The sequence below is a fragment of the Neomonachus schauinslandi genome, chromosome 2 (assembly GCF_002201575.2).
Source record: "Neomonachus schauinslandi chromosome 2, ASM220157v2, whole genome shotgun sequence".
Taxonomy (NCBI): Eukaryota; Metazoa; Chordata; class Mammalia; order Carnivora; family Phocidae; genus Neomonachus; species Neomonachus schauinslandi.
The window spans coordinates 102,206,938-102,217,096 of record NC_058404.1 but is presented as its reverse complement, the minus strand read 5'-3'; positions in this window follow the sequence as shown (position 1 = coordinate 102,217,096).

Here is a 10,159-nt window from a genome sequence, read left to right as displayed (position 1 = left end):
CTGTTGACTTCTGACAATCGGTTACTTGCTTCCCTAAAGGCAAGATTTTCTGGCAATGCCTTCTAACTGTGAGGTGAGCCGTGTGGAACTTATTGAATCATACGCAGTTCTGTAAGTTCTACAATTCCTATGGAACTAAAAGAGTAAATTCATTACAACAAAAACGGGCATTGTTTGCAAAGCTTATCCTTTATATCGGTAGAAAGTTTAAACTCAGTTCTCAAGTTTAAGACTGTGTTTTCCATAGGTCAAGTCCAGCTTTTCTCCATGATTCATTTGCAGTTCAATGTTTTTTTTGTTTTGTTTTGTTTTTTGTTGTTGTCGTTGTTGTTTTTTTTCACTAACATTTTAGTGTTAACTAGTTGACTCATCATTTTACAGGGCATTGAGGTAATGGAATACGAGTCGTGCAGATAAAAGCGTGAAAAGATGGATGATTGGAGCTATATAAATGGGTCATGGTAGAGCACAAGACTTCATTCTGGACTTGGAGGAGAGGGAGCAAAAAAGAGCCAAGAATACAGAAAGCAAAGAATGTGAAGGAAGAGAAGAAAGAATTTACAGTCAATTTACATTTACAGGGCGCCTGGGTGGCTCAGATGGTTAAGCGTCTGCCTTCGGCTCAGGTCATGATTCCAGGGTCCTGGATCGAGTCCCGCATCGGGCTCCCTGCTAGGTGGGGAGCCTGCTTCTCCCTCTGCCTCTGCCTCTCTCTCTCTCTCTCTGACTCTCATGAATAAATAAATAAAAAACATTTAAAAAAAATTTACATTTACATTTTACATTTTAATTACATTTACATTTTAATTACATTTACATATACTGAATTTACATTTTTCTTTACACCTTCCATGAGATAGTCCCTTATATGTGGGATAAATCCTAAAACTCCTGAAATTCAAACTCTTTAAAAGAGAATAATGGGTGCCCAAGATTTGGCTGTCCTTTTTCTCTTTCATTCTTCTACCACTTCCCAACTCTTCCTGTGCTCCAGCCATCCTGAATCCCCTTCATTTCCTGAAAAAAGACATGTGTCTAATACATGCTGCTTTCTCTGCCCAGAACATTCCCACCTCTGGGCCCCTTCCAACCAGCTGACCTGGAAAACCTGGCTAATACTTCTCTTGCCCATGACCTTATTTGACCTCCTTTTACCAACCAAGCAGAGCCCTTACTTAGTATTTATAATAGTTTATTTACATATTTGCATGGTCACCTCTGTACCTACAGCACTGTGACACATAGCAGGTGTTCAACACGTTCGGCTGAATGAATAAATTGATATATATCTACATGCCAAATTTATAGATTTTTTTTGCTGTGCGTGTGTATGTGTACATGGTTTTGTTTTCTGCTGGGTTCTTGGTCTGTCTTGGGGGTACACTCGAGTGAAATGGAGTAATGTTTCCTTCAGGCAATATCCAAAAATGCAGGTGGGAATCAAATTGTTCAGATTTCTAAAAGAAGAGTTATGACTTACATATGATCTGATTTTAGGGGCTATAAGTGGAGATTTCCTGGAGACTGACACTTCGTTAACACTAAAACCTGCTCATCAAAAAAGAAAAAACAAACTATAGCATGAAAATATTTTCTTCCTAGTCTCCTCCCCCACAACACAGTTATATGTATATTGTTCAAGGTTCCCTTCAGCCTTATCTGTGTATTTGGTAATCATAAACCCAGTAGATGTGGTAACATTAACCTAGAGGAGAGGTTGGAAAGAACATTTCTTGCCAGAAATTGCTGTCCTTGGCCTTGGTGTCTTTTGGGTCTCCTCTGTACAGTTATCCCGATGCACACTCATTGTTGCAGCACAACATGGTGTGATGGCTTCTATGGAATGGAAATCCTCTATTTTTGCATTTTTCATTACAATTCCTTTGCCTCTTCTGCTATGCAGTTTGACAGCAAATAGATTTTCCATTAGCTCCAGAGAGCCGTGTGGTAATTTATGAATTAACAATAATTCTTCTGGAGAACCCCAAGTTTGGTTTGAGAAAAAAGGCACTTACAATAGGACAGCCTGAGAAATAAGCTGGATATTTTCTGTTATACATGCCCTCTTTACCTCATCTCCAGCCTTCTCACATGAGCCATGTTCGAGTCTGGCTTGTAGTCAAACTTTGTTTCGTGACAAGTCTTACTAGCTGCTATAACCCTCAGAGGAGAAGACATGTCACTCCATGTTTCCAAGAGGATTCTGAAATGTCCTCATTTCTCAAGTGACTAAAATATTACACAGAGGAAAATAATGAACAAAGAGAGATATGGTGAAGAAAAAGGACCAAGGAAATACCAGTCACTCTCATTTAAGTTGATGATAATTCTCTCAAAACTAGTCTAAGACAGATCGTCACATTTCCATAAATGCTTGGAGGCGTTCTTTGTCAGGTAAAATAAACATGGTGGGTTTTTGTTTGTTTGTTTGTTTGTTTGTTTTTACTATCCTTTTAGAATGAGGGTTGACATCATACTTTGCTTCCTGAAACTGCATGAATTTTTAGGTAACTGAGCTATCCAGGCAGGACTGAGAACATCGACTGGGGATGCAAAGGTCTGACTGGAGTCAGCTCATCTGGATTCATAACTTGGCTCTACCATTCACTGCTTGTGACTTTGGGCACGATCCCTAAGGCCTCTGAGGCTCAAGTTCCACATTTGTTGTTTTTTGTTTTTTAATTTTTTTAAATTTTAATTTGGATCAAATTTTAATTTTTTAATTTTTTTAAAGATTTTATTTATTTATTTGTCAGAGAGAGAGAGAGAGACAGAGCACAGCAGAGGGATAAGCAGGCTCCTCACTGAGCAAGGAGCCCAATGCAGGACTCAATTCCAGGACTCTGGGATCACGACCTGAGCCAAAGACAGACACTTAACCACCCAGGCATCTCTCAACTTCCACATTTGTAAAATAAGAATAGTAACAGTGTCCTCCTCCAGGGGCACAATGGTGTCCTCCTTGCTATCTATGATAATACATATAAAAGCTTAGATATTAATAATAATATGACCTTAAAGATACGGATATCCATCAAATTATTTGTGCTACAAATTATACGAAAAAAGGAAAGGGCTATCAGTCATTTAGGTTTCATACTTGGCACTGAATGGATGCCAAAGGAAAATAAGCTAAGGTCCCTGCTTCTAATGAAATTACTGTATATACACATACACGTGTGTACCCACACAGCTGCCTGTGAGGATCCAGAGGATACAGAGCTCATTCTCAGCCTTAATTGTTATGGAAGGAGCTTCACTTTCTGCTGGGCCTTGAAGGGTGGATTGGATTTTGAGAGGTGGTGAAATCTGAGGTATATTGCTATAATGAGAGCAACATAAACAGAACGGAGGTGGACAAGCCTAAGTATGAAGGATTCTAACAAGCCCAATGTAACTAAAGTAGAGCTCATCTAAGGTTGATTTGGATCAAATTGTGAAAGGCTGTACATTTCACATGAAGAAACTTTGACTTTATTGCGTAGGCTATGGAGCCACTGAAGGCCCTTGAGAAAAGGAATTTTACATGATCAAAGTATCTTTTTCACTAAAAAGAAACCTGGATATATGCATTATGTACCAAATGAGCGAGGTTGACAACTGCAATACCACTTAATAGATATCATCAAAAATAATATTTGAAATATTTAATGGCTTGTATTTAACAGTCAGTTTGTCTACGGCACTCAGAACGAACCAGTCACACTCTGATATTAGTCACACACTTGTCATTTCTATTTGGATGCACCTCCTTCTCCACTTGTATAAAACCTATTTCCTGATCTTCCCCATAAAACTTGTCTTCCCCATCACAGTCAATGGCAACTTTCATGCTCTATATTACAAATCTTGGAGTGATATATTTGGTTCCTCTTTCTCTCACAACCTATATCCAATTTATCTGAACATTTTGTAGGCATTTTGAAAGTATACTGGAGGGCGCCTGGGTGGCTCAGTTGGTTAAGCGACTGCCTTCGGCTCAGGTCATGATCCTGGAGTCCCGGGATCGAGTCCCGCATCGGGCTCCCTGCTCGGCGAGGAGCCTGCTTCTCCCTCTGACCCTCCCCCTCTCATGTGCTCTCTGTCTCTCTCATTCTCTCTATCTCAAATAAATAAATAAAATCTTTAAAAAAAAAAAAAAAGAAAGTATACCGGAAAGGAGAGCAGCACATTGGCCCAAGAGCCTACAGGCTTCCTAATTCAATGAGAGAGTGGCAAGGTGAAATAAACATACCTTTTGATAACGTTTTCAAAATGGGAACTTTAGTGTTTGTATCCTGATTTTATTCACTTGCAAATTTTTAGAGAACGTCCAGTCGTGGCTGAAATCTGTCTCTGTGTCATATCCTGCTTCCATATTTACTAGTTATGTGACCTTGGGCAAAGTGCTTAGCAGCTTTGGACTGATCAAGCCACACTCATCCCTTAGGTGCAATAACTTAACAGCCTCTGTGTTTCCGCTCTTGCTCCCCCCCCCCCATCTATTATCATAATAGGAGCTATTGGGAGTCTTTAAAAATATGTCATTTCATGACACCCCTCTGCACAAAACCTTTCAGTGACTCCTCATCTCACTCAGAGTGAAAGTAGAACTCCACAGAGTAACCCACAAGGCTCTTGGCTGTCCTTCTCTGAGTTCTTTCTTGTTCTTCTTCCCTCTGCTCACTCTGCTCTGTGTCCTGTCCACATTGCTGCTCCATGAACCTGGCATGCACGTTCCTTGTTCTCACTGCTGAGAACTATCTTTCCCCTAGATATCCACATGGCACACCCCATCACCTTCAACAGGTGATTGCTTAAATGTCCCCTGTTTCTTGAGTTCCTACCTGACCTCCCAATTTAAAGTTGCTCTCCATACCAACACTTTCTATCTACCTTCCCTGCTGTATCTTTCCATACTGCTATATATAACACGCCATAGATTTTTCTTCTTTGTTGCTTCCCACCATTAGAATGTAAACTCCATTGATAATAATTTGTGTCTGTTGTGTTCATTCCATATTTCTCAAATCTAAGATCATGCCAATTGTTGTAGTGCCTACTCAAGTACACATAATGCTTAGACACACATAAAGCTTCCTCTTTACCCAAAACTAAATCAAGAATGTTATTGATTCAGCTATCTTCTTAAGAGATTATAAAAGATCTAAGGATCAAAACCTTCAACTTCTTAGCCTCCAAACTAGGAAATCACCTCTCCTTTCAGACCCCAAATTTGGGCTTGGACTAGGAGAGTCAGGTGAGAGAGGTGTCCCAAATTCTATACCATCATGGGTGAGATATACGCTTTTGACCCTCCAGCTTCTAACTCTGAAGCAATTCTTTCAGGAAATTTAGAATGTTGCTTGAAGTCTGTTCCCACTATACACTTCTAGTTTTAATTAATCAGGTACATCCTAGGATCCTAGGGCAAATTGGTTTCTGCTGACTAGTCTGTAGTCTTTATGAAATTGCAGACTTTATGTGACTTCCACATCTGAAGATTTCTCAGCACTACACAAAGCAGCTAACAATCTGAGCCAGCTGGACCATTAGCCCTCCCTTGAAGGCTCCCCTGGTTCTTCAGAGCTGTTAGTTATTTCCTCCTTTGTGGTCCCAGGGTGCTTTGTGAGGCATCAATTCCAGCATTTACAGTAAAACAGTCATTAATTTTATGTACCCTTCTCTTCTGAGAGGCTGGAAACTTCTTGAAGGTAGGGTCAATATTTATCACTTGAACATTGGGAATTAACAGTACATTCAGAGTTCAGAGTAGTGATACCATATATTTTTATTGAATGTATCTGTTTATGCATGACTCTTCAGTAGGAAATCGTAGCACACCTCTGCTTCTAAGAATACAGCCCAGAGGAGAATGAACACAGTGATACACAAAGCTATATATTCTGCCTCCAAATCAAAAGAGATCGAGTAGGAGTATCAACCCATTTTTAAAAAACTGTTCTAGTTCTGGGTACTTTCTTTTTATTCTTTTTATAGGTAAATATTTTACCCTTCCGTATTTTGGTTATATGATTTTCTCTCTATATTTGCCTCCATACAAATCCTGATTTAAAATTTTTTTCTCTTAATTTTGGCTACTATTTAATAAATAAACAATATAAATAATTGTACATGCTATGGGGGAATTTTTAAAAGGCATAAATGTGGTCTTCAATAACATTTCTTACATTTGCACAGTGCTTTATTACATCTTATGAGATAAGTTAATATCTTGAAGTATTAACTCATGATCCTTCCAAATAGGCACTGCTCTTTGTTTTATGTAACTCATCCTTTCTTTGCTTGGTTAATGATATCTTTTGCCTCCAGGGCTGATTAAGTTTGCCACTGAATGCAAAGAGAAAAACAGTCCCTGTTCAAACTTTGATTTTCTTTTTTTTTTTTTTTAAGATTTTATTTATTTACTTGTCAGAGAGAGAGAGCACAAGCAGGGGGAGTGGCAGGCAGAGGGAGAAGCAGGCTCCTCAATGAGCAAGGAGCCTGTTGAGGGGCTCCATCCCAGGACCCTGGGATCATGACCTGAGCTGAAGGCAGATGCTTAACTGATTGAGCCACCCAGGCATCCCTAACCTTTGATTTTCAAAATAGACTCTCCAAACTCTAGGGACCATCTTGAAAACCAAAGCTTTGAATTGCAAAAGCTAATTTTCTTTTTCTGAAAATTATCTTTAAAAGAATTTCTAAAGACTAATTCCACTTATGCAGTTTATTTTGAAATGCCTCAAAAAATAACACGGATTGATGCATACAAGGAGGGGTGAGTAGGTAGATAGGAAGTATAATAAAATGTTGGTGGCAACATTTAGGTGGTAGACATACAGGTGTATATCATAAAATCCTTTCAACTTGGCTATATATTTGAAATTTTCAGAAAATGAGAAAAAATCAGAATCCAGGCAATAAACCTTAAGCCATTAACAATTGATAGAAAAGATGGTAGATGAAAAGTCAATATAACATTTTCCTTATTTCTTCCACCCCCACTCCCTCATTGAAGAATCGATTTCAAGGTTTCATGGCCTGAGGGAAAATGAGAAAAGATCAGGGAAAAAGAGTATCTGGATGGTTGTGAGGGCTCATGAAGAAATGGAGCCCTACTCCCCTACTTTTGGGGACTCATCCATCATCTATCCAACTATACCACCGTGATACCCAGCTGAGACTTTGTGGCATGTCTAGGTCCTGAGACAGCTCAATCCCAAAGCGCTGTGGAAGCAGAACCAGAAATTTCCTAAATTCCTGAGAAGAATGCAAAAGTGGTTAACTGAGAAGGATGCAGTATTTACCATATGTCCCTGAGGATAGGAAGTGAAATGAGTGACATGGAAGCTTAGTGACTTCTAGTGAGGTTATGGGCCAATGAGAAGACCAAACTCCTCTTGGAGTTTACATTAGTGCCAATGGCATTGTAAGATGGTGGATTATTGTGGCCTAAGTGCCTTCACCCTAAAGTTTCCAGAAAAATACAGGACATCCAGATAAATTTGGATTCAAGGTATACTTTTTTTTTTTTTTGTATAAGTATGTCCCATGCAATATTTTCTTGTTTGTCTGAAATTCAAAGTTAACTGGGTATCCTAGATTTTTATTTGCTACATCTGACAATCCTATTCCACCTGGATTACTTCACAAAATCTGCTTCACAGACCTTATGGGCCATTATGGGGAGAAGGAGGGAGAGGAGAGAAGTCCTGCAATATAAATTGCTGGAGAAAACAATGAAGTGGCTGACATTCCCTGTAGCCAAGCAGACTACATTATCTTTTAAGAGATAGGATGGGGGTCCTAGACTGAAACTAAATTCAGTTTAGAAAACAAAAAAATATATACTTTCACACACATGAGTTCTGTGGTTCGGAACATTTTATTTGCTTTAATTTGAACCTCATAACAGCCCTATGAGGTTTTAGGAAAGTTATCTTTGATGGTAACAAGGATTAAGTTTAAATTCAGAGATGTAAGTGACATGCCCATGGTCATTGCATGACAAGTGGGTAGCTGAACCCATACCGGAGTTCACTTAGCCCCCCATGTTTATTCCCCACAAAGAACCTTTTTATCTATATGGGGAAGATACAAATAACACAGCTGAAAATTATTGGATAAAACATCATGCAGGAGCCTGAGCCATTAAGGAATAGAAATCAGGAAAATTTCAAGGTCATTGAACTTTCTTGAGGGCTCGATATGAATTGGCTTGACCTCGGAGGTCATATCCAAACAAAATCTTACCAATTTCCACCACCACTTGCCTAGAGATTAATTTCTACTACGAATAACTAGCTTCCAAAAACTATAATCCTACTTGAATTAAAAAGTTTTTTTCTCTTCTCAGTAAGGACATTAATTCCATATCACTCTATATCAATGCAGATCACTTTACTTTTCTCGTACTTTGCTCATGTGTTGACCTCACCTTCATTCATGTACACATTCTTGCAACAAATATTTATTGATTATGGGCTACGGATTGGGTATTGTGCTAACTATAGGGATATAAAGATGAACAAAACAGACATGTCTTTCACATATTTTCTGGTTTTTGAATATAAATCTGAGGATCCGAGGGACCACTCCATTGAGGATGGAAATGTTTCTGTGTCATTTTGTAATCAACAAGGAATTAGCTTGGACATTTCAGGTAAAAGAGACTACTTTCTTCCTGAGACAATACGTACCAACATCACATGCATAGATTTGGATACTATTTTTAAATAAAAAACTATATGTATAATTAAGAAAACGCATGTGCATATAAAGATGATGCTGGAGGGGTGCCTGGGTGGCTCAGTCAGTTAGGTATCTGACTCTTGGTTTTGGCTCAGGTCATGATCTCAGGGTGATAAGATCGAGCCCCACGTCAGGCTCCATGCTTAGTGAGGAGCCTGCTTGAGATTCTCTTTCTCCCTCTCCCTCTGACGCTCACCCCCTAAAATATATAAATACATCTTAGAAAAAATTACACAGTCATCACTGCTGAAATTAGATAATGGGATTCAAAGAAGAAGCTAGTCATTATATGAGAAAAATATATGAAAAAATTGGGGGGGCTCAAGCTCATCCTACTAGCATAAAAATAATGAAGAAGAAGATGATGATGGTGATGATGGCAATAATGCTATGCTCATTTAGCCCTTTAAATTTACAAAATGCTTTCACATTTTCACTCACTTTATATTTTTATCACAATCCATGTTACAAATTAGAAAACAATATTTTGATCATCAAAATTACATTTTGATAAAGAATACTAGCTTGCCTTTAAAAAAAAGGAAACAAGGAAAGGGAAACTAATTTTTTTTCAACAATGTGGTTACAGAAAACGTGTGTCAACTTACTGTAGTTTGCAGGAAGTTTTTCCTTTATAATCTTTCCAAGTGTCATAAGTTTATATCACTCTCTGAATCATCAAAAGAATTTTCCCAGGGCTTTTTATGTTGGGAAGAATGTCCAGATCTAGAATTTGTCCTCAGTTACTGGGAAATCCTCCCTCAACTTGTGGGCCAAAGTTATTAAAAGCCAATTTCAGGTACTGCCTCTTATTTAGAATCAGAAAAAAAAAAAAAAAAGAATCCAAAGACAAGACAAGCTTCTTAAGCAAATTCAGTTCTAGTGGCTCTTCTTAAAATTTGAACAGTTTTTCTTCTTACTCCCAAGTTGCATCTTTATTTCCAAGAATTACTGGAAATGTATTCATCCAAAAAATACATTTAAATTTTCCTCTCACTTTCTTTTGTATTTCAAGACCTACAATTACAGGGTCACAAATTAATGTTCATATATTAATTTTCTCATAGTATTAGGACCATGTCTTGGTTTAGTGTCACTTCTATTTAACATTCATTTTGGAATTTGAATATTATTCTCACATAGACAATTTTGTTTTAAAGATTTATTTATTTATTTGAGAGAGAGTGCATGCACACATGTTAGTTGGGGGAGGGACAGAGAGAATCTCAAGCAGACTCCCCGCTGAGCATGGAGCCCCACTCAGGGCTTGATCTCACAACCCATGAGATCATGACTTGAGTTGAAACCGAGTCAGAGGCTTAACTGACTGAGCCACTCAGGCACCCCTCACTTAGGCAGTTATTCTTGTTTTGTCTACAAGACATTCAACGCTCTTTGTTGGCCAACTGTCTATTTCAACTCTCCC